The 24983-nt window shown below is 36.4% G+C and overlaps 1 protein-coding gene across 1 annotated transcript in view; it reads left to right on the top strand.

Annotated features, from left to right (window-relative positions):
- Positions 1–1853: 1853 nt before the first annotated feature.
- HCRTR2 (hypocretin receptor 2) overlaps positions 1854–24983 on the top strand; it is a 259297-nt gene continuing 236167 nt past the window's right edge. Inside the window, exon 1 of the mRNA XM_055264032.2 lies at positions 1854–1975. The gene's annotated coding sequence lies outside the window, so the exon portion shown is untranslated. The remainder of the gene's footprint in view (positions 1976–24983) is intronic.

Genomic DNA, 24983 nt, shown 5'->3' on the forward strand with positions numbered 1-24983 from the left:
AAAGAGATGAAGTATTTATCTTAGAATGAGTATGCATATTTTACCCATCTTCTCACTCGCCTTTTACATTTATGGCCATTTATCAGGAAGCAGTTAATTAGTGTAAATTGACCCTTTCCTCTGCACATCTTCTACGTCATTCATTGTTTTTAAGCTTACATCATTCCTTGCATTAACTGATTTTTACCCAGTTAGAGATCATTTGTGTTTTCATCTTTTAAAAATAGCCTTATTTGTAAACTTCAAACAGAAGTTTGTTATAAGATGAAGATTTAAATTCTTTTTTTAAGATACATACTTAACCTAGTATTTGAGCAGTATCTATGGAAGCATTTTGTCAAATTATACATATGTGTGTGTGTATGATATGGTTTGACTGTGTCCCCACTCAAATCTTATCTTGAATTGTAGTTCTCATAATCCCCACATTCGTGGGAGAAACGCTGTGGGAGGTAATTAAATCATGGGGGTGGTTACCCTCATGCTGTTCTCATGATAGTGAGTGAGTTCTCATGAGATCTAGTGGTTTTATAAGGGGCTTTTTCCCCTTTTGCTCATATATCTCCTTGATGTCGCCATATGAAGAAGGACATGTTTGCTTCCCCTTCCGCCATAATTGTAAGTTTCCTGAGGCCTTCCCTGCCATGCTGAACTGTGAGTCAAGTAAACCTCTTTCCTTTATAAGTTACCTAAACTTGGGTATATCCTTATAGCAGTGTGAGAATGGACTAATACAGTATATGTGTGCTTGCATGTGCATATTTTCATTTCTTCCATTCCATTAACCTGCCTGTTGGTTTTCATATTGCCAACATATTATGTTAATTATTATAATCTCATTAAATATTATATTTTAATACCTTATAGATCAAGATTCCCATTACCATTCTTCTTTTGATACATTTTCACATTCTTACCTATTTTTCACATAGACAAAATTTAATAATCATTTAATCATATTCTAAGATGTGTCTTATTGATATTTTAATTAGACATACATATTTTAAATCTTGGTAACAGTTCACTTTTTGTACTTTTTTCATTAATCTATTTTATCATTCACAGAACACATTCTATCAAGTATCATCCAAGTAGTAGGCATGGAGAACACACTGGTTAACAATACTCTTGCAGTCTACTGGGCTATATCTTTCAGTTTATTCAAGCTTTTAGTAATATTCTAAATGGCAATTTATAATTTATTCTTACAGGTATTTCACACTGTATAATAAGATCATCTTATACTTTACAGTGTAAGCTATAATATATGTGATAATAATTCTGAGCTATTGTTTTCACTGTATTTTACACAGTAATTACCATTTTCAACTTTTTTCCTTATTTTATTTTTTGGCATGTGAACTATATGATAAGATTCATTTGCTTTAATCACATTTGGTAGTTTGGAAAATGTTTATTTTCTATTTGTCATCTTTTCAAAAATGTAAATTATCTTTGCCTGGAAATAGGAATTTTGCCACATTTTAATTTCTTCCATTTATTGTGTTCCTGGCCAATCGTGTATTTTTGTGCTGTTTCTATAAATCTTTACATTGTTAATAATTTATTTGTATTTGGTAGAACATATTGTCTTGGCTGCAACGTGGTTTATTTCTTTACCCAGTCTTGAACTAGGCAAGAAATATTTAGAGAGTTTGTTAACAAATTAAATTTGTGACATTTTGGAAAGTTTTTTTTGAAATAATAATTATTTTTTCTTTATCTTATTGTTTTAGGTGATTTTAATAGAAAGATAAATATTTTCTACATTCCAAAATATTGCAAATATTTGTGGGTTGAGGCTGAATGTGACTCTGCAGTTACTTATTGGTTTCATTTTCTGAATTTCATAGGCAAAGCAGAACATTTAGATTCAAAGAATACAAAGCCCAAGAGAACTGTCATATAGGGGTCTAGTCCCATTGAAAGAAACAGATTCTAGGAACTCAGGAGAGTGTAGCCATGTCTCAAAGGGGTAAGTGGATAGTGTTTTGTTTTCTTTATTATTATTAATAATAATTTTTTTTATTTCCATAGGTTACTGGGGAACAGGTGGTGTTTGGTTATATGAGTAAGTTCTTTGGTGGTGATGTGTGAGATTTTGGTGCATCCATCACCTGAGCAGTATACATTGCACCCAATTTATGGCCTTTTATCCCTCACCCCCTTCCCACCCTTTCCCTCTGAATCCCCAAAGTCCATTGTGTGTTTATTATGCCTTTGCATCCTCATAGCTTAGTTCCCACGTGTGAGTGAGAATATATGATGTCTGGTTTTCCATTCCTGAGTTACTTCACTTAGAATAATAGTCTCCAATATCATCCAGGTCACTGAATGCCATTAATTCATTCCTTTTTATGGCTGAGTAGTATCCCATCATATATACATACCATTGTTTCTTAATCCACTCGTTGATTGATGGACATTTGGGTTGGCTCCATATTTTTGCAATTCCAAATTGTGCTGCTATAAACATGCATGTGCAAGTATCTTTTTTCATATAATGAGTTATTTTTCTCTGGGTAGATACCCTTTAGTAGGATTGCTGGTTCAAATGGTAGTTCTACTTTTAGTTCTTTAGGGAATCTCCACACTGTTCTCCATAGTGGTTGTACTGGTTCACATTCCCACCAGCAGTGTAGACATGTTTTCTGTTCACTGCACCCATGCCAACATGTATTATTTTTTGATTATGGCCATTCTTGCAGGAGTAAGGTGGTATTGCACTGTGGTTTTGATTTGCATTTCCTTGATCATTAGTGCTGTTGAGCATTTTTTTCATATGCTTGTTGGATATTTGTATATCCTCTTTTGAGAATTGTCTATTCATGACCTTAGCCCACTTTTTGAGGATATTGTTTGTTTTTGTCTTGCGAATTTGTTTGAATTCATTGTAGATTCTGGATATTAGTCCTCCGTCAGATGTATAGATTGTGAAGATTTTCTCCCACTCTGTGGGCTGCCCATTTACTCTGCTGTTTCTTTTGCCATGCAAAAGCTCTTTAGTTTAATTAAGCCCCAGCATTTGCTTTTGGTTTCCTGGTCATGAAATCCTTGTCCAAGACAATGTCTGGAAGGGTTTTTTCAATGTTGTCTTCTAGAATTGTTTTTCAATTTTTATTTATTTTTCTCAGATAGAGTCTCACTCTGTTGCCATCTCGGCTCAGTGCAACCTCTGCCTCCTGGGCTCAAGCTATTCATCTGCCTCAGCCTCCCAAGTAGCTGGGACTACAGGCACCTGCCACCACACCCAGCTAATTTTTTAAGTGTAGATGGGGTTTCACCATGTTGCCCAGGCTGGTCTCAAACTCCTGACCTCAAGTAGCCCACCCACCTCGGCCTCCCAAAATGCTGGAATTACAAGCGTGAGCTACCACACCCGGCATTGTCTTCCAGAATTTTTATAGTTTCAGGTCTTAAATTTAAGTCCTTGATCCATCTTAAGTTGATTTTTGTATAAGGTGAGAGATGAGGATCCGGTTTCATTCTCCTACATGTAGCTTGCCAATTATCCCAGCACCATTTGTTGAATAGGGTGTCCTTTCCCCACTTTATGTTTTTGTTTGCTTTGTCAAAGATCAGTTGGCTGTAAGTAATTAGGGTTTATTTCTGGGTTCTCCATTCTGTTCTGTTGGTCTATTTGCCTATTTTTATGCCAGTACCAAGATGTTTTGGTGACCATGGCCTTACAGTATAGTTTGAAATCAGGTAAAGTAATGCCTCCAGGTTTGTTCTTTTTGCTTGGTCTTGCTTTGGCTATGAGGGCTCTTTTTTGGTTCCATATGAACTTTAGGATTGATTTTTCTAAGTCTGTGAAGAATGATGGTGGTATTTTGATGAGAATTGCATTGAATTTGTGAACTGCTTTTGGCAGTACGGTCATTTTCACAATATTGATTTTATCTACCCATAAGCATGGGATACGTTTCCATTTGTTTGTGTCATCTATGATTTCTTTCAGCAGTGTTTTGTCATTTTCCTTGTAGAAGTCTTTCACCTCCTTGGTTGGGTATATTCCTAAGTATTTTATCTTTTTGCAGCTATTGTAAAAGGGGTTGAGTTCTGGGCTCTGCTTGGTCACTGTTGGTTTATAGAAGAATTACCGATCTGTGTACATTGATTTTGTATCCAGAAACTTTGCTGAATTCTTTTATCAGTTCTAGGAGCTTTCTGGGGGAGTCTTTAGGGTTTTTTTAGGTAAACAATCATGTCATCAGCAAACAGTGACAGTGTGACTTCTGCTTTACTAATTTAGATGCCCTTTATTTCTTTCTCTTGTCTGATTGCTCTGGCTAGGACTTCCAGTACTATGTTGAAGAGGAGTGGTAAGAGTGGGCATCCTTGTTTTGTTCCAGTTCTTAGAGGGAATGCTTTCAACTTTTCTCCATTCAGTGTTATGTTGGCTGTGAGTTTGTCATAGTTGGCTTTTATTACATTGAGGTATGTCTCTTGTATGCTGATTTTGCTGAAAGTTTTCATCATAAAGGGATGCTGGATTTTGTCAAATGCTTTTTCTGCATATATTGAGATGATCATGTGAGTTTTTGTTTTTGGTTCTGTTTATGTGTTGTATCACATTTATCGACTTGCATATGTTAAACCATCCCTGCATCCCTGGTATGAAACCCACTTGATCATGATGGATTATCTTTTTGATATGTTGTTGGATTTGATTAGCTAGAATTTTTTTAAGGCTTTTAGCATCTATGTTCATCAGGGATATTGGTCTGTAGTTTTCTTTTTTGGTTATGCCCTTTCCTGGTTTCGATATTAAGGTGATACTGGCTTCACAGAATGATTTAGGGAGGGTTCCCTCTTTCTCGGTCTTGTAGAATAGTGTCAGTAAGATTGGTGCCAATTCTTCTTTGAATGTCTGGTAGAATTATGCTGTGAATCCATCTGGTCCTGGATTTTTTTTGTTAGTAATTTTTAAATTACCATTTTAATCTCACTGCTTGTTATTTGTCTGTTCAGAGTATCTAATTCTTCCTGATTTAAGCTAGGAAGGTTGTATCTTCCCAGGAATTTATCCTTCTCTTCTAGGTTTTCTAGTTTATATGTGTAAAGGTGTTCATAGCAGCCTTGAATGATCATTTGTATTTCAGTGGTGTCAGTTGTAATATCTCCTGCTTTGTTTCTTTTTTTTTTTTTTTTATTATACTTTAGGATTTTAGGGTACATGTGCACAATGTGCAGGTTTGTTACATATGTATCCATGTGCCATGTTGATTTCCTGCACCCATTAACTCGTCATTTAGCATTAGGTGTATCTCCTAATGCTGTCCCTCCCCCCCCCCACCCCACAACAGTCCCCGGAGCGTGATGTTCCCCTTCCTGTGTCCATGAGTTCTCATTGTTCAATTCCCACCTATGAGTGAGAACATGTGGTGTTTGGTTTTTTGTCCTTGCGATAGTTTACTGAGAATGATGTTTTCCAGTTTCATCCATGTCCCTACAAAGGACACAAACTCATCATTTTTTATGGCTGCATAGTATTCCATGGTGTATATGTGCCACATTTTCTTAATCCAGTCTATCTTTGTTGGACATTTGGGTTGGTTCCAACTCTTTGCTATTGTGAATAGTGCCGCAATAAACATACGTGTGCATGTGTCTTTATAGCAGCATGATTTATAGTCCTTTGGGTATATACCCAGTAATGGGATGGCTGGGTCAAATGGTATTTCTAGTTCTAGATCCCTGAGGAATCGCCACACTGACTTCCACAATGGTTGAACTAGTTTACAGTCCCACCAACAGTGTAAAAGTGTTCCTATTTCTCCACATCCTCTCCAGCACCTGTTGTTTCCTGATTTTTTAATGATGGCCATTCTAACTGGTGTGAGATGGTATCTCACTGTGGTTTTGATTTGCATTTCTCTGATGGCCAGTGATGAGGAGCATTTCTTCATGTGTTTTTTGGCTGCATAAATGTCTTCTTTTGAGAAGTGTCTGTTCATGTCCTCTGCCCACTTTTTGATGGGGTTGTTTGTTTTTTTCTTGTAAATTTGTTTGAGTTCATTGTAGATTCTGGATATTAGCCCTTTGTCAGATGAGTAGGTTGCAAAAATTTTCTCCCATTGTGTAGGTTGCCTGTTCACTCTGATGATAGTTTCTTTTGCTGTGCAGAAGCTCTTTAGTTTAATGAGATCCCATTTGTCGATTTTGGCTTTTGTTGCCATTGCTTTTGGTGTTTTAGACATGAAGTCCTTGCCCACGCCTATGTCCTGAATGGTATTGCCTAGGTTTTCTTCTAGGGTTTTTATGGTTTTAGTTCTAAAATGTAAGTCTTTAATCCATCTTGAATTAATTTTTGTATAAGGTGTAAGTAAGGGATCCAGTTTCAGCTTTCTAATATGGCTAGCTCTGTCACCCAGGCTGGAGTGCAGTGGCGCGATCTTGGCTCACTGCAAGCTCCGCCTCCCGGGTTCACGCCATTCTTCTGCCTCAGCCTCTCCGAGTAGCTGGGACTACAGGCACCCGCCACCATGCCTGGCTAATTTTTTTGTATTTTTAGTAGAGACGGGGTTTCACCGTGGTCTCGATCTCCTGACCTCGTGATCCGCCCGCCTCGGCCTCCCAAAGTGCTGGGATTACAAGCATGAGCCACCGTGCCCGGCCTGTTTCATTTCTTAGTGAGGTTATTTGGATTTTCTCTCTTCTTTCCTTTGTTAATCTTTGTTAATTTATAAAATTAATCTATCAATTTTATTTATCCTTTCAAAGAACCAGCTTTTTGTTTCATTTATCTTTTTAATTTGTTGTTGTTTCGATTTCATTTAGTTTTGCTCTGATCTTGGTTATTTCCTTTCTTCTGCTGGGTTTGGGTTTGGTTTGTTCTTGTTCCTCTGGTTCCTTGAGGTGTGATCTTACATTGTCTGTGCTCTTTCAGGCTTTTTGATGTTGGCATTTAGGGCTATGAACTTTCCTCTTAGCGCCACTTTTGCTGTATCCCAGAGGTTTTGATAGGTTGTGTCACTATTGTCATTCAGCTAGAAGAATTGTTAAATTTCCCTCTAGATTTCATTTTTGACCCAATGATCATTCAGGAGTGGGTTATTTAATTTCCATGTATTTGCGTGGTTTTAGAGGTTCTTTTTGAAATTGATTTCCAGTTTTATTCCACTGTGGTCTGAGGGAGTGCTGGATATAATTTCAGTTTTCTTTGATTTATTGAGGCTCATTTTGTGGCCTATTATATCATCTATCTTGGAGAAAGTTCCATGTGCTGTTGAATAGAATGTATATTCTGCAGTGTTGGGTAGAATGTTCTGTACATATCTATTAAGTCCATTTGTTTCAGGGTATAGTTTAAATCTATTGTTTTTGTGTGGATTTTCTGTCTTGATGATCTGTCCAGTGCTGTCAGTGGAGTATTGAAGTCCCCCACTATTATTGTGTTGCTGTCTATTCCATTTCTTAGGTCTATTAGTAATTGTTTTATAAATTTGAGAGATCCAGTGTTAGGTGCATATATATTTAGGATTGTGATATTTTCCTGCTGGACAAGGCCTTTTATCATTATGTAATGACCCTGTTTGTCTTTTTTAACTGCTGTTGCTTTAAAGTTTGTTTTGTCTGATATAAGAATAGCTACCCCTGCTCGCTTTTGGTGTCCATTTGCATAGAATGCCTTTTTCCATCCCTTTACCTTAAGTTTATGGAAGTCCTTATGTGTTAGGTATGTCTCCTGAAGGCAGCAGATAGTTGGTTGGTGAATTCTTATCCATTCTGCAATTCTGTATCTTTTAAGTGGAGCATTTAGACCATTTACATACAATGTTAGTATTGAGATGTGAGATGCTATTCCATTTATTATGCTATTTGTTGCCTGTATACTTATTTTTATTTTTATTTTTTTTCACTACAGCTTGGCTTTAGGAAAATGGGGAGAGTACTACATCAAGGAAATACCCTGTGGGACAAAATGTACTGAACAATAGCCTTGAGCATTAGAACTTCCCTCTGATAGAGACTACCCCAATGAGAAGGAACCAGAGAACAAACTCTGGTAATATGAAAAAACAAGGTTCTACTTGTTTCACAATAGCTCTCCAGCAATGGATCCAAACCAATGTATTTTTACTTTGTAGGTCTTGTGAGATTTATGCTTTAAAGAAGTTCTGTTTTGATGTGCTTCCAGGATTTGTTCCAAGATTTAGAGCTCCTTTTAGCAGTTCTTTTGGGAGTGGCTTGGTAGTGGTGCATTCTCCAGTGTTTGTTTGAAAAAGACTGTATCTTTCCTTCACTTATGAAGCTTAGTTTCACTGGGTACAAAATTCTTGGCTGGCAATTGTTTTGTTTGAGGAGGCTGAAGATAAGGCCCCAATCCCTTTTAGCTTGTAGGGTTTCTGCTGAGAAATCTGCTGTTAATCTGATAGGTTTTTCTTTGTAGGTTACCTGATGTTTTTGCCTCACAGGTCTTAAGATTCTTTCTTTCATCTTAACTTTAGATAACCTGATGACAATGTTCCTAGGTGATGATCTTTTTGCGATGAATTTCGCAGATGTTCTTTGAGCTTCTTGCATTTGGATTTCTATGTCTCTAGCAAGGCTGGGGAAGTTTTCCTTGATTATTCCCCCAAATACATTTTCCAAACTTTTAGATTTCTCTTCTTCCTTAGGAATGCTGGTAATTCTTAGGTTTGGTCTTTAATGTAATCCCAGACTTCTTGGAGGCTTTGTTCATATTTTCTTACTCTTTTTTCTTTGTCTTTGTTGGATTGGTTTAATTAGAAAACCTTGTTTTTGAGCTCTGAAGTTCTTTCTTCTGCTGGCTTGATTCTATTGCTGAGACTTTCCAGAGAATTTTGCATTTCTGTAAGTGTGTCTATTGTTTCCTGAAATTTCTATTGTTATTTATTTATGCTATCTATTTCATTGAATATTTCTCCCCTCACTTCTTATATCATCTTTTTGATTTATTTACACTGGGCTTTGCCTTTTTCTGGTGCCTCCCTGATGAGCTTAATAACTACCCTTTTGAATTCTTTTTCATGTAGATCAGGGATTTCTTCTTGGTTTGGATCCGTTGCTGGAGAGTTATTGTGAAACAAGTAGAACCTTGTTTTTTCATATTACCAGAGTTTGTTCTCTGGTTCCTTCTCATTGGGGTAGCCTCTATCAGAGGGAAGTTCTAATGCTCAAGGCTATTGTTCAGTACCTTTTGTCCCACAGGGTATTTCCTTGATGTAGTACTCTCCCCATTTTCCTAGAGCCAAGCTGTAGTGATTGTTATCTCTCTTCTGAATCTAGCTACCCAGCAAGACTACCAGTCTCTGGGCTGGTACTGGGGGTTGTCTGCAAATAGTCCCGTGCTGTGAACCGTCTACGGGCCTCTCAGCCATGGATACCAGCACTTGCTCCTGTGGAGGTGGGAGGGGGTAAAATGGACTCTATGAGGATCCTTAGCTTTCATTGACTGGTGCGCTATTTTTGTGCTGGTTGGCCTCCTGCTGGTAGCTGGCGCATTCAAGAGAGCATCAGTTATGGTAGTATGGGGAGGAACAGGTGGTGGGCAGGACCCTAGAACATCCAAGAGTATATGTTCTTTTTCTTCAGTTACCAGGGTGGGTAGGGAAGGACCATTAAGTGGGGCCAGGGCTGAGCTCAAACTCTACTTGGGTGGGCCTTACTGTGGCTGCTGTGAGGGTTGGGGGTGGTTTCCAGGTCAATGGAGTTATGTTCCTGGGAGGATTATGGCTGCCTTTGCTGTGTCTTGCAGGTTGTTAGGGAAGCGGGGGAAAGCCAGCAGTCAGTTCTCACCTAGCTCCTATGCAACCCAAAGGGCCTGTCTCATTCCCCCTTGTCCCCGACAACAGCACCAAGTCTGTTTCCAGGCAGTGGGCTAGCAGGGCTGAGAACTTGCCCCAGGCTACCTGCCTCCCAGCTGTGAAAATAAATAGGGCTTTCCTTCTTTTCCCACCTGTGGAGTCTGTACACTGGATTAATGCCCTCCCCCAAGTTCTGGCCAGGAGACTTCTTGATTGGTTCAAATTGTTAAAATGTTCAGCTGGAGGTTTCCTTCTCCCTTGGCCTTTTCCCATTGCCTCCAGCAGCCCTCCTCAAGGACCCCTGTGAGGCAAGGCAGAAATGGCTTGGTAGGGGACCCAGCGAGCCTACCGGGATCTTTTTGCTGCTTCCTCTACCCCTGTATTTCACTTGGTTCTCTAAACTGACTCAACTCCAGGTAAGGTCAGAATCTTCTCCTTTAATCTAGACCTTCAGGTTCCCCAGTGGGGGATTTGTGTTTGGGGGTGGATGATCTCCCTTTCCCACTTCCATAGTTTGGGTACTCACAGTATTTGGGTTGTCTCCCGGGTCCTGCAGGAGCAATTTGCTTCCTTCGGAGGGTCTGTGGGTTATCTTGGATTTCCTAATGTATTCCTGCAGTCCTTCTGGAGCAAAAGTTCATGATACAAGCCTCCACATGCTGTTCTCTCCATCTGAGCGGGAGCTGCAATCTAGTTCTGTCTCCCGTCCGCTATGATCCCCGGAAGTTCTAGTGTTTGTTTTCTATATTGGCGTGAGCACTGTAAGCATAAAGAGCTTATATATTTCCCCATGCTTAATCTATTTTATGATACAATAAAATGTAATCTGACAATAGGGTTTTCTGTCCCCCCCCCCCCCCATTAAAATGGATCTTGCATTCTTCTAATTTGGGAAATATGGTACTAAGAGTTCTGAGGAGGACAGTTTGAAAACCACTAATCTAGTTTGTCTTTTTTTAGTGATAAATGGGACATTTTTAAAATCACACCACCGGATTCTCTATATCCTAAAAGAAGAGCCATGGCACAGTGCTTTACTTTGAGAAATTCCATTTCCATGACTGTATGAACCTCTGTATACTCTGTCTTTGCAATCCCTGTTTTCTGGTCTTTGTGGGATCCCAATGGCTGTAGAAATGTGCATGTGTGTGAGAATGAAAAGGAAGAAGAAAAAAAATGAAGCAGCACAAAAGCAGTGGTGAGATTACTTTCAGTTTCCTAATTAATGCATATAGTTGGGTAAATGGGTCAAGAGACAAAAAAAAAGTAAACAAAAAATAACAACTTTCTTCCTAGCTGTTCTAGTCAATTAAGATTTCTCTCTTTTATGTAGTAACGCTTAATTAGTCCTCTTATATACACATTTTTCAAACTTGTTTTATTGATAAAATAGTTTTATGTGTGTGTGTGAGAGAGATAACATTCACATATATTAACACAAGTGTATATGTAGGTTTTATTTTCATGCAGATGTATACATGCATACACACATATATTTTATACTAAAGAGATATATACTTCTAAATGGAAATTTTAAAATTTTTTAAATACATATATATTTTATATTGGTATCTGCCAATAAAGTGAGGTTAAACTCTAATTCAATTAAGAAATGAGGTTGCTTAATGCAAATTTTTTCAATGAAGTGTGGACGTAAGCTCTGAGGTTTGTGAGTTGGAGAAAAACATAAATCTTAAGAAGGTGACATATTCCACTGTTCTGAAATCTGTTGAGAAAAATGAGATGGAGACATGAATAACAAAGGCTAAAAGATACAGTTAGAAAATATTATATTCTATAAAGTTCTAGAAGCATATAAAAATATTCCAAATACCACAATGTCTCCCTTACTATAAACTTGTTTTTTAAACTCCTCGTATTTCAAGTTTTATTTTAGGCATTTGGATTTTTTTCTTTTAAAAATAGAAAATTAATATAATGGGAATCTACAATAAAATAAAAATTAATTTAACAATAGGCAATTAATGAGCCCCCATTACATACATGTGGAAGTTGACGGCAAAAATATTAAAAAGATATGGTGTCAGCATTAAAAATTCTTACAATTTACCTGGGAAAACAAACATGTGTGAAGGAGTCAAATCACTTTATAAATATGGCCTTTTGATCACTTAGCTGAAACATATTTTTTGGGGGGCAGGGGGTGAACTGTAGAGGACTTTTGCTCTGTTAAATCTCTAGCTTTTATCAGTCTGTACTGAATATTTACACCAAAATAACAGATACAGTAATCCCCTTTCATGCTTCTTTCTCATTTTCTTTTTTTTACTGAGTCTGGCTTTAATCTAAAATTTCCTTTCTAGCTATTGCCATCATTTTCTCTCTGAAGTTGCTCTGGCCTCTCTTCTCTTATCAGGCTCAAATATGTCAGTCTTCACCTCCCACTGCATTTCTTGCCCTCTAAACTGACTTTACATTTGACTCTTTGTTTTGCATGTGCTTTCAAATTAGACATTTTCTTTTATTTTCTTTAAAATACATTTTTATTGACATTTACTTATAGCCAATATACTCCTGAAAAAGTATTTTAATAGCTTTATTGAATTATAATTGATATAAAAACCTGCACATATTTAGAGTATATAATTTTATAAGTTTGGGTATATGCCTACACTCATGAAACCATCGTTTGAGCTCCAGTCTCATTCATCAAAATATCAAATCTCTCCTTTTTGGTGCTGAAAGTGTGGTGAACAGAATTGTAGTTTTTTTTTTTTTCTTCTGCCCACAAACTGTAGACTTCCTCATATTGTTTATTTGCTCTGTTGCCCAGGCTGGTGTTCGGTGGTGTGACCACTGTTTCCTTCCACCTCACTCTCCCAGGCTCAATTGATCCTCCTGCTTCAGCCTCCTGAGTGGCTGGGACCATAGGTATATACCACTATGCCTGGCTAATTTTTGTGCATATATATCTCTCTCTCTATATATACACATACATATATACATATATACACACACACATATATACATATATACACATACATATATATATACACACATATATATACACACACACACATATATATACATATATACACACAGATATATATATATACACACACACACATATATATACACATACACACACACACACACACACACACACACACACATATATATATAGTAGAGACACGGTCTCCCTATGTTGCCCAGGCTGGTCTTGAACTCCTAGGCTCAACTGATCCTCCAGCCTTGGCCTCCCAAAATGCTGGGATTACTGCAGTGAGCTACCACACCAGGCCCCTCCTCATATTCTTGATCATGGCTCAATTCTAAGATTCCTTCTTTTTTTCTAACTCTATTTTACTTCGAATCCAAATTTAGCCCTCATGGCTCTATGATAAAGGCACTTCAAACTGGACCACTTGTCACTACTGCAATTAGTACTAGCTTTGTTCCAGTCACTCTTTACCAAGCTACTTGAATCACTCTAATTTCTTAATGGTCTCCGGTTTTCTACATTTGCTTTTCTATAGTCTATTTTCTTCGGTCTTTCCTTCTCAGCCAGAAGCATATTCATTATAAACACATGTAATTAGATCACTCCTCTGGTCTAGCACTCTAAACTTGGCCTCCCCGACTCATTTAAAATAAAGATCGGAATCCTTGCTAAGCCCTACAGGATCCTACATGATCTGGCCCCAAAAATCCCTCTGCTCTCCCTCTTTCTACTCACCCCCCTCCTTCCATGCATTAGACTGCCTTCTTTCAGTTTCTCAAACACCTTGAGGCCATTCTTATCACAGAGCCTTAACATGAGCTCTTTTCCTGCCTGGAAAACTCTACCAATGGCCTTTATATCATTTAGGCCTCATCAATGGTAAGCTTCCCAGAGATGCCTTCCCCACACACAATTTTTCCAATAGCACTTCTCAGCATGTTCTATCCCCTTACTCCACTTAGTTATCATCATAGTATTTATAACAACAGAAAATTGTATCATTTATTTATTTGCATTTTTTATCTCTCCTCCTCCTGCTAAAGGGCTTTCCCCATAAGATAGAGACTACTTAGATCACGTTTGCTTTTCCTTTGACAAGAATAAGGCTGATACATGGTAGACGGTCAAAATATTGTTGAATGAGTAATTATTGTTTCTATGGCTTTATTAGTGGAATAAAGAATATTATTTATGGAATTCAAAATACTTATAGAATTGTTCTATATTTATAGAATATGCTAGTATTCACTTTTCATATGTATAAAATATTTCATGTATCTTTCTATATTTCTCAATATGATTTCATAATTTTAATATTTGATATTTAATATCTACCTTTCATTTACATTTTTTCTTTTTTATTATACTTTAAGTTCTAGTGTACACATGCACAACGTGCAGGTTTATTACATAGGTATACATGCGCCATGTTGGTTTGCTGTACCCATCAACTCATCATTTACATTAAGTATTTCTCCTAATGCTATCTCTCCTCCAGCCTCCTTCCCCCTAACAGGCCCTGGTGTGTGATGTTCCCCACCCTGTGTCCATGTGTTCTCATTGTTGAACTCCCACTTATGAGTGAGAATATGCAGTGTTTGATTTTCTGTCCTTGTGATAGTTTGCTGAGAATGATGGTTTCCAGCTTCATCCATGTCCCTGCAAAGGACATGAACTCATCCTTTTTTATGGCTGCATAGTATTCCATGGTGTATATGTGCCACATTTTCTTTATCCAGTCTATCATCGATGGACATTTGGGTTGGTTCCAAGTCTTTGTTATTGTGAATAGTGCCACAATAAACGTATGTGTGCATATATCTTTACAGTAATATGATTTATAATCCTTTGGGTATATACTCAGTAATGGGATCACTGGGTCAAATGGTATTTCTAGTTCTAGATCCTTGAGGAATCACCACACTGTCTTCCACAATGGCCGAACTAATTTACACTCCCACCAACAGTGTAAAAGTGTTCCTATTTCTCCACATCCTCTCCAGCATCTGTTGTTTCCTGACTTTTTAATGACTGCCATTCTAACTGGCGTGAGATGGTATCTCATTGTGGTTTTGATTTGCATTTCTCTGATGACCAGTGATGATGAGTATTTTTTCATGTGTCTGTTGGCTGCATGAATGTCTTGTTTTGAGAAGTGTCTCTTCATGTACTTTGCCTACTTTTTGATGGGGTTGTTTGTTTTTTTCTTGTAAATTTGTTTAAACTCCTTGCAGATTCTGGATATTAGCCCTTTGTCAGATGGGTAGATTGCAAAAATATTTTCCCATTCTGTAGGTTGACTGTTCACTTTGATGATAGTTTCTTTTGCTGTGCAGAAGCTCTTTAGTTAAATTAGATCCCATTTGTCTATTTTGGCTGTTGTTGCCATTGCTTTTGATGTTTTAGTCATGAAATCTTTGCCCATGTCTATGCCCTGAATGGTATTGCCTAGGTTTTCTTCTAGGGCTTTTATGGTTTTAGGCCTTACATTTAGGTCTTTAATCCATCTTGAGTTAATTTTTGTATAAGGAGTTAATTTTTGGTATCAATTTTAATATGCGATATTTAATATCAACCTTTCATTTACATTTTTAAAAATTATTTAATAATGGCATTGGTAACATTATGGAAGGGAGATATACCGTTAAATGCTCATTTTAATCCATGCTGTTCCTAAGTCTTATGTACATTACCCACGTTACCAAATTTTCTTAATTTTATTTCTATTAATAGAGTATCTTTAATATTCTACGTATATGTGCAGAAGCTTCATTTTCAAATTTTCTTATTAATTTTATTTTTTACTAATAAAATATCTTTAATATTCTCTTTTTTCTCTATATATTTGTAAATGAATATGTCTCTTCCAAATTTTATATCGAAAATTTATGTCTTTCTGATTGCATAGATTAAAAGTATCAAAACAAAAGAAGCATCATGTGAAATGTTGTTCAGTTTCAAAATAACTGAGCATCATGTGAATGTCTTGAATATTTTCTGTTCCTGTGTCTTCTTTACTGCTTTCTTTTCTATTAGATGAATATCCTCTAGTGTAGCATTTTAATTCCTTTAATAATTCTATTTTTTAAATTATTTTCTTAGTGGTTTCTCTAGGGTTTACAATAATAAACTTATCTAAATCTACCTCAGCACCATATTAACATAATCTAGTGACACGTAGAAACTTTGCTTCTATATAGTTTCAATTGCTGATTATTTTTATGCTTTGTTATTAGTGATTAATAGAAAACCAAAGATGTTCAAAGTCTTTCAAATCTGGCAGTATTCTATTGCTAAACTCTATAGGATTTCTAGTTTTTTTTTTTTTTTTTTTTTTTTGAGACGGAGTCTCGCTCTGTTTCCCAGGCTGGAGTGCAGTGGCGTGATCTCGGCTCACTGCAAACTCCGCCTCCCGGGTTCACGCCATTCTCCGCCTCAGCCTCCCGAGTAGCTGGGACTACAGGCGCCTGCCACCACGCCCAGCTAATTTTTTGGTATTTTTAGTAGAGATGGGGTTTCACCATGTTAGCCAGGATGGTCTCGATCTCCTGACCTTGTAATCTGCTGGCCTTGACCTCCCAAAGTGCTGGGATTACAAGCATGGGCCACCACACCCGGCCGGCAAAGGACTTTTAAGAAATTTTTTTGCCTTACCTTGTTGAAAGTCTGAAGTTTTTCTATATTTCTACATTTAATAATAAGTCTGATGTTCAAATAATCTCATCAGAAATATTCTTTCTTTGGCATTGACTTCATTCTCAAGTAGGACATCAACCAGTATCTTCAGGCTTGCAAAAAACAGTTTATTATCTCTGTCGGGGGGGAGGGGAATCCCCAATACGTCCAGTTGAGGTCCCTGCATCTGTGGTTTTTGTCCTAGATTAGATTATAGGAAATCTTAGAACCAACATTGGAGCCAGGAAAATGAATTGCTCTGAGTGACCTAGTTGGGAGCAGGGTACCCAACTGAACTCAGGTGTGCCTGCTCAAGGCAGTAAAGCCAAACATGGTCATTGGTATTGAAGTGACAGAAACTGAGACATTTATTGGAGAGCACCAAGTAAGGAGAGTTGGACAGGTAATGTTTAAGACCCAAACTCCCCTATGGCTTATAAGATAAAGGCTTTTAAAGATTGAGAGGCAGAGGTTATAGGCAAAGTTATAAGTCAACATATAGGGGCTACACGTTGTTTTGACCTAAAATGGTGAGACATCTCAAAGCGAGGAACCACATGTCCACAGGTTATAGGTGGATTTAGATTTTTTGATTTGAGATTGGTTATGGAAGTGAAGCTTTGTCTAAAAATTTGGAATTAGCAGAAGATAATGTTTGCTCTGGCTCATGAGAGTGACTTTTTTGGGCCTCCACAGGAAGAAATTTAGAACAAAGGAAAGTGGTCAGAGTTTAGTCTTCAGTTCTCTCTTATTTGAGATCCATGTGTCAGCACATAAAGACATAAACCACCTTATCTGAGATATATGGTTGGTGGGGGTATGGGTTTCTTGAAAAACAGCTCAGGGACGTATGTTAAGATGTTATCTTCAGTTTTTATAGGGAATTATTCTTGTGACTCTATTATTTTTTGGCTATTATTTTAAGCTACTATTATTTTTTTGTTATTTATTTTGTGGAGCTTGCTAGGTGTCTGGAATTTCCTTTGAAAAAATTCAGGATTTTTTTTTTTTAATTTTCTTGTTTGGGAGGGGATACCTAGCACCTTCCTAAGAGGGGTCCCTGTTTCATTTCAATGTCTACCATAATTGTGCATTAGGAGTGGTGCAAGCTCTCTGAATTACAGGGGTTAAGAATGGGAAGAAATGCTTTCCCAAAAAATTGGAATTATTACTTACACGAAGAATGAATGGGTCCTTGTAAGACAAAATCAACAGATGTGATCTATGTATAAGCTTATATTATTATTTAATACATAAACCAGGAAACTTTTGAGGGTGAAAGTTTTAACAAAAACTATTTTTTAAGAGGCATTAGTCATCACAATAAGTGAGTCTTAAACTTATACTGACTTGTAAAACAGAAGAACTAGATGAAACTGACATACAACACAAACTAAGTTCCAATTGAACATCAACGGTTCAGACCCACATATTCCAAGTTAAAATAAAAGAGAAACTGATGTAACAGGACTTAACGTGTTCCAAAGCCCACTGACTGGTTGAGCAACTTGAGTAGTTTACAAATTCTCACCAATCACTGCTAGACCTTCCTTACTAACTTTTTCCCTAAAACCACTCTATATGACTAACCTCAACCTTCAAATTCCCTAAAACCACTCTATATGACTAACTGCAACCTCAAATTCCTCTTTTGAGACACTTCTGAGACTCTGCCAAAGCAGTGCTTTCCTACGTTCAACACATTTAATAAATTCAACTTCATATGGTCAACAGCTTTCACTAATGGTCTTTGTAAGGAGACTTCATGATGCCCAGGAAAGTGCCTAGACTTTTAAAGTGAAAACATGGAGTTTGGTGTAGCTGAAGCTGAGTGAATAAGAAGGAGTATAGTGGGAAATAATGTGAGAAGGTAAGAGGCGCACACCATGGAAAGCCTTATTGGCCATTTTAAAGATTGATGTTATTCTAAGTGAAAAGTGAGTCACTGACAGAATTTGAGAAGAGAAATGATATACATTTACTTCACGTCAAAGGTCTTGCTCTAGCTGTTGAGCTGGGAATAGAATATAGGAGGACAAAGAAGAAAGTCGGCCAGTTAAAAAGCTATTGAAAGAATCAAGGCAAGAGATAGTGGTAGCTCAGCTAATGTGATAGCAGTAGAGACAGTGAAAAAATATCAGACTTTGGGTATATTTTCTAAGTGTGGACTAGTGAGATTTACTAATGAGCTAGATGTGGGAATAAGAGAAAAAGAAGAGTCAGGGATGATTCCAAAGTTTGTGACCACAGCAACTAGAAGGATAAAATTGCCACTTCCTTCTTGGTAAAGACTGGCACATTACAGGCTTGTGAGAGAATTTGAGTAAATCGGTTTTGGACATTACTATGGGAAGAATTGTGGTCTTCTCAAAATTCATGTTGTGAACACCTAGCCCCCCATGTAAATTGTAAATTTATGTGGATATAGGGCCTTGAAAGAGATGATTAAGTTAAAATGAAGTGATTAGGATGGGCCCTCATCCAATGACTGGTGTCATAGGTGAGGATATTAGGACACAGACACACACAGAGAAAAGGCAGCCATCTACAAGCCAAAAAGAGAGGTCTCAGAAGAAACCAACCCTACTGATACCGTAATCTTGAATTTCTAGTTTCCAGAATTGTGAGAAAAATGAATTTCTATTGTTTAATCCACCCAGATTGTGTTGCTTTATTGTGGCAGCCCTAGCAAACTTGGGAGTCATTGTCATACAGAGGGTATTTAAGGATATTAAACTGGGTGAGATTACAAAGAGAATGACTGCAGATAAAGAATAGAAGGAATCCAAGAAATAAGCCCTGCAAAATTTCACTTTTAGAGGCTGGAGATAAGAACAAAAATGTCTCAACAAAAGAAACTGTGAAAGAGTGACCAGTCAGGAAATTAACAGATTGAAATATCCTGGAAACCAAGTCAAGAAATTGTTTTCTATACAAAGGAGTAATTAATTAATTGTTTTAAATGCCCCTGATTGTGCAAAAGGTTGAAGATCGTGAATTTTTAATTATATTCAGAAATGTGGAGATCATCGGTGACACCATCAAGGAACCTTTGATGAAATAGGAGAGGAAGTAAAAGTCTAATTAAAATAGATTTAAAGTGGAGAATGAGAGATGTAGAATGGAGACTAATTTATCTTTTTGTTTTATTATGTGCCTAGCACAGAAGTTTCACTGAATCTATTAGATCTTTTAAAAATAAGTGTTTTTATCTGACTTCCAAATCTGCAAAGCTGAAGCACAGAACCTTCATGAAAGTGATCTTTTAAAATACCTTGAGAAGTTCCCTGCTGAGTTTCTCAGAAACCTTTCAAAACGTTAGTCATGATATGATTTTATAGAGAAATTTACTTGTAGAGTAGCATCCCTATCAATAATGTAATATAAGAATGTGCTTCAAATTTTGTTCACTATAAAGAAGTAATAACTTCTTTAGAGAGCTATTTACTGTTTTTCATTTGATACTTTAATGGATTTCCTCAGAGCACAAATAAATTACATTAAATAATTTCAACTGAAGAATTGTTTATATAAATTAGATTTACTAGTAAATCCTATTAATATGCCTTTTTATATCAAGACATAAAGGCATTGTTTTAGAGATACAGACTTTCAAGAGAATGAAAACATTATCTAATGCCATATGGAACTTTTCTGTAACCTAGTAGCTTTAACTACATTCGGTTGTATCTGTTGGTTATTTAGTACGTTTTAATAGCAATCTGAATAGTGAAATTTTGGTTAATGCAATTTTCAGCTGATAACAAGTAGATAGTCTGTGGTTTATTTTTAAACTTTTTTTCTTAGAAGTTATTAACTCATTATTAAAAACATTTTTTATTTTTTAAATAAACATAGTACACATATATATTTAGGAGGTACATAAGTGATATTTTGATATATACGATGTGCAGTGACCAAATCTGGGCAATACGCATATCTGGCACCTAAAACAGTAATCATTTCTTTGTGTTGGGAACATTCAATATTCTCTATTCTAGCTATCTGAAAATATATAATAAATTATTGTTAACTATAGTCCGCCTCTAGTGCTATAGAACATTATAACTTATTCCTCCTATCTAATTGTAATTTTATATTCCTTAACAAATCTATCCCTACCCTCTCCTCAGTCCCACTTTCTCAGTCTCTAGTAAACGTTAGTCTACTGTTTACTTTTGTGAGAGCAACATTTTTAGCTTCTGCATATGAGTGAGAACATGTGGTTTTCTCACTTTCTGTTTCTAGATTATTTTACTTAACATAATGATGTCTAGGTTCATCCATGTTGCTGTGCATTTCATTCTTCCCCAGGGCTAAATAGTATTCTAATGTGCATATATGCCATATTGTCTTTATCCATTCATCTGTTGATGGACGCAGGTTGATTCCATATCTTAGCTATTGTGAGTTGTGCTGTAACAAACATGGGAGTGCAGCTATCTCTTCAATACACTGATTGCCTTTTCTTTGAATATACACCCAGTAGTAGAATTGCTGGATCATATGATAGTTCTAGTTGTAGTTTTTTGAGGAAATTCCATATCATTCTCCATAATGGCTCTACCAGTTTACATTCTCTCCAATAGTATATAAGAGTTCCTTTTTCTCCACATCCTCACTAGCGTTTTGTTTTGTTTTGTTTTGTTTTGGTCTTTTTGGGAATAGCCATTTTAACTGGAGTGAGATGATATCTCATTGTGGTTTTGTTTGCATTTCCATGAATGAAATGTTGTTAGGCATTTAAAAGATACATTTGTTGTCTGTTTGTATGTCTTCTTTGAGAAATGTCTGCTCAGATTGTTTGTTCATTTTTAACTGAATTATTTGTTTGTTTGTTTGTTTTGCTGTTGAGTTGCTTGTGTTTCTTGTATATTCTGGATATTAATTCCTTGTTGGATAAAAAGTTTGTAAATATTTTCTCCCATCCTTAAGTTGTCTTTTCATTCTGTTGATTGTTTCTTTTGGTGTGCAGAAACCTTTTAGTTTGATACAATTTCATTTGTCTATAAAATTAATGCTCAAGAGATGATTGCAAACTGAAGATGTTTCTAATATTTAAGAGCAAAAAGAGGCTATATGGTAGATGTTATTAATGTATCTTCACATTTATTCATACATTAAACATGTTTTTGTAGGTTCCTCTTTTGGGCCCTACATTATGCTGGCTATTGTAAATAAATAAACAAACAGGCATGGTCCCTACCTCACAGACCGTGTAATCTAATGGAAGAGAAGACTAACAAATAACCAAAGAATACATAACTAAAATTTGTGATAAGCTCTACCATAGTGATAATATTAAGAGTAAAATTTCTAAGGTCAAATAATAAAAATGTAATTGCTACTTGGGAAACATTTTATGAGAGAAACTATAAAAAGACTTTAGTGGTCTGTAGAATGTAAAGGAAAATATTTTAGATGGCACAGTAAGAAAAATCAGAGATGATAATTAATTTGAGATATGGATGATAAGAGGAAACCCTCTAAGCAAAGAGTGGAAGACAGAGTGCTCCTAGCAAAGTCTTGAGTTAAAAAAGAGATTAGAAGCTGAAAAAGAACAGGAGCTCTCACTCACTAAGAGTGAGAGCTCATGTGGTTTGAAGCAAAATTATAAAGACAGGGAGAAAGATGATCCTTTCTGGCCTTGTAGGATTTCATGCTAAGCCCAATGGGAGACCTTCTGAAGGTTTTAAACAAAGAAAAATAATGTTTTAGAAAGGTCACTCTGCTTTCTGTGTGAAAAATGAATCAGAAAAGTACAGTCAAGGAGACTAGCTGGAAGGCTCCAGAAATATTCTAAAGTAAGAAAGGGATTGTGTGGGAGAAATGGTTGTAGAAGTAAGTAGTGGACTGAGCAACTATTGGAAATAGAATTAAATGGACTTACTGTTAAATTAGATACAGGAGATGTGGCAGTACACTTCCATAGGAATTACAAAATCTTCCACTGAAGAATCCCGTATTTTGTGTGCCTCTCCAATGAACTGAAGAACAGTTCTTTGCTCATCTAGAAATATGTCTAAATAAATGAAAAGACTATTTATGATGTTGATGCTTCTTTCTCAGTTATTATGTGCTCACATTCAAAATTCCTTAAAGCATAAAAATAGAATATACAACTGAGAAATAAGGATACATCCTATTAGTCAAAAAGGAAGGGAATGCCGAATAGGAACTCTCTATAAAACACACACACATGCAAACAAAACACACCCCTTCAGAATGCAACTCTTAAAACATTTTTTTTTCCACTCACAAGAAAAAATATATTACCTCAACTTAGAGTTTATTGTGTAAAGCATTCATCATAGTGGTCCAAATGAAAGTCATGGCCTTCTTATAAGTAGAATCACTATTAAAAATCTCTTCTTGGATTTCAGATGTGCCAAACTAGTCTAAATATATTTAAAGCTTATATTCATGCTATTGTATTGTAAAAAGAAAGAGTATTTCTTACTGCTTACTTTGGAATTTCATTCTAGCTAAGACAGCATAGTTGAAACCAAAGAAAAATAAAGTTTTACTTAGTCAATAAAACTGCATTTTAGCTTATTTTTAAGGATATTTTTCTTCAATTAAAGATTGAAGAGAATAAATTAGTAATTCTCTCATTTCTCTCTCTCTTTGAAAGAAAATAAAAAAAAGCATCCACTTTCAAGAAAATGGTGTAGGAAGGCAAAATGAATATAACTGGTGCTGTGCGCTTTAGTTTTGTCTTTAAATAGAATTCTTATTCAAGGAGAAAGATCTTTCTGGAAATCTGAGAACCAAATCAGTACAATTTATTCAAACATTATATGACTCTTAAAATACCATAACCCAATGAAGAATCTACTTTTGTCTTTCTTTCTTTTTCCATTCCTTTCCTTTCCTTTCCTTCCTTCTCTCTTTCTTTCTTTCTTTCTTTTTCTTTCTTTCTTTCTTTCTTTCTCTTTCTTTCTCTCCTTTCTTTCTTTCTCTCCTTTCTTTCTTTTTTCTTTCTTTCTTTCTTTCTTTCTTTCTTTCTTTCTTTCTTTCTTTCTTTCTTTCTTTTTCCTTCCTCTTTCTTTCCCTTTCTTTCTTTCTTTCTTTCTTTCTTTCTTTCTTTCTTTCTTTCTTTCTTTCTTTCCTTCCTTCCTTCCTTCCTTCCTTCCTTCCTTCCTTCCTTCCTTCCTTCCTTCCTTCCTTCCTTTCTTTTCACAGAGTCTTGCTCTGTCACCTAGGCTGGAGTGCAATGGCAAGATCTCAGCTCACTGCAACCTCCACCTCTTGGGTTCAAGTGATTCTCCTGCCTTAGCCCCCTGAGTAGCTGGGATTACAGGCACGCACCATCACGGCTGGCTAATTTTTGTATTTTTAGTAGAGACGGGGTTTGGCCAGGCTTGTCTCAAACTCCTGACCTCGTGATCCGCCCGCCTCAGCCTCCCAAAGTGCTGGGATTACAGGCATGAGCCACCGCGCCTGGCCCTGTCTTTCCTTTAAAAATTTGATTTTATTGAAAATAGTTTTAAATTTATTCTCAACTCATTCTCCACAAAACTTAGACTATATATAGAGCAGTTGATGACACAGATTTTAAAATGGCAGAGACATAGGTGTTTATTCTAGGAAGTCTGGTGTACATTTCAAAATACCAGAAATAATTTGTGAGAGAAGTAAAGAAAATTTATTTTAAAAACTTGTTTCTGAGTGCAGAAAAAAATGTTATCATAAAGACACACATCACAGTGGCATTCTTATTCATCATTATTTTAACTTTTCTAAATAAAAAACACAACAATGTATTTTTTAAAAAGTGCCAGAGCAGCAGAGGATTTGAAATAACAGATTAGATATTATTTCATTTAATACATTTTTTAAAGGCAGCTAATTCTTTTGCCAAGTTGGGGAGTTGGGAGAATGGGGGGATAAGGCAGAGTGAGGGTAGAGGTTAAGAGGGAAGGGCCTTAACCTTAAATGGAAGAAAGGGAAACAGGATTTTTTTTTACATCAAACTTCTCTGAAACTGTAAAAAAAAAAAAAAAAAAAAAGTTTCAAACTTAGACATCATCATTACTCCAGAAGGTCACGGAAAGGCAAAGCATAGTTGAGCTAAACTAGCTGTGATCTCCAATAAGACTACCAATATTGTGTAAATAACACCTAGTTGACAATGAGTTGGAAGATCAGTATCATAAGTAGATGTCAATCATGGGTCAGGTTAGGATACCCAGAGAGGTTATGGTTTAGTCATCATCGAAGCATACTAGGTACATAGTCCCAAGCTCTACAGGGCTTCCAAAGCATTTAGTTAAAGAACGAGACCAACCTAGGAGCAAGCCCATCTCAATTCAATGTGATTACCTCTTATAGTAGCTCTGTTCCCCAGTAACAGAGGTCAAATTCTTATCTTTCATTTTCCCAAACAGCAGAAGCTGCAGCAACTGCTTAACACTTGTTAGAAATACAAACTCTTGGATCCCAGCTCAGACCTAAATCAGAAACTCTGAGGCTTAGGGCCCAGCAGTCTGTGTTTTAACAAATCCTCTAGGTGATTGTGATGCAAGCTAAAGTTTGAGAAACACACAAGAAGAGTTTTCAACCTTGATAGC

Source organism: Symphalangus syndactylus, chromosome 23 (assembly GCF_028878055.3).
Source record: "Symphalangus syndactylus isolate Jambi chromosome 23, NHGRI_mSymSyn1-v2.1_pri, whole genome shotgun sequence".
Lineage (NCBI taxonomy): Eukaryota > Metazoa > Chordata > Mammalia > Primates > Hylobatidae > Symphalangus > Symphalangus syndactylus.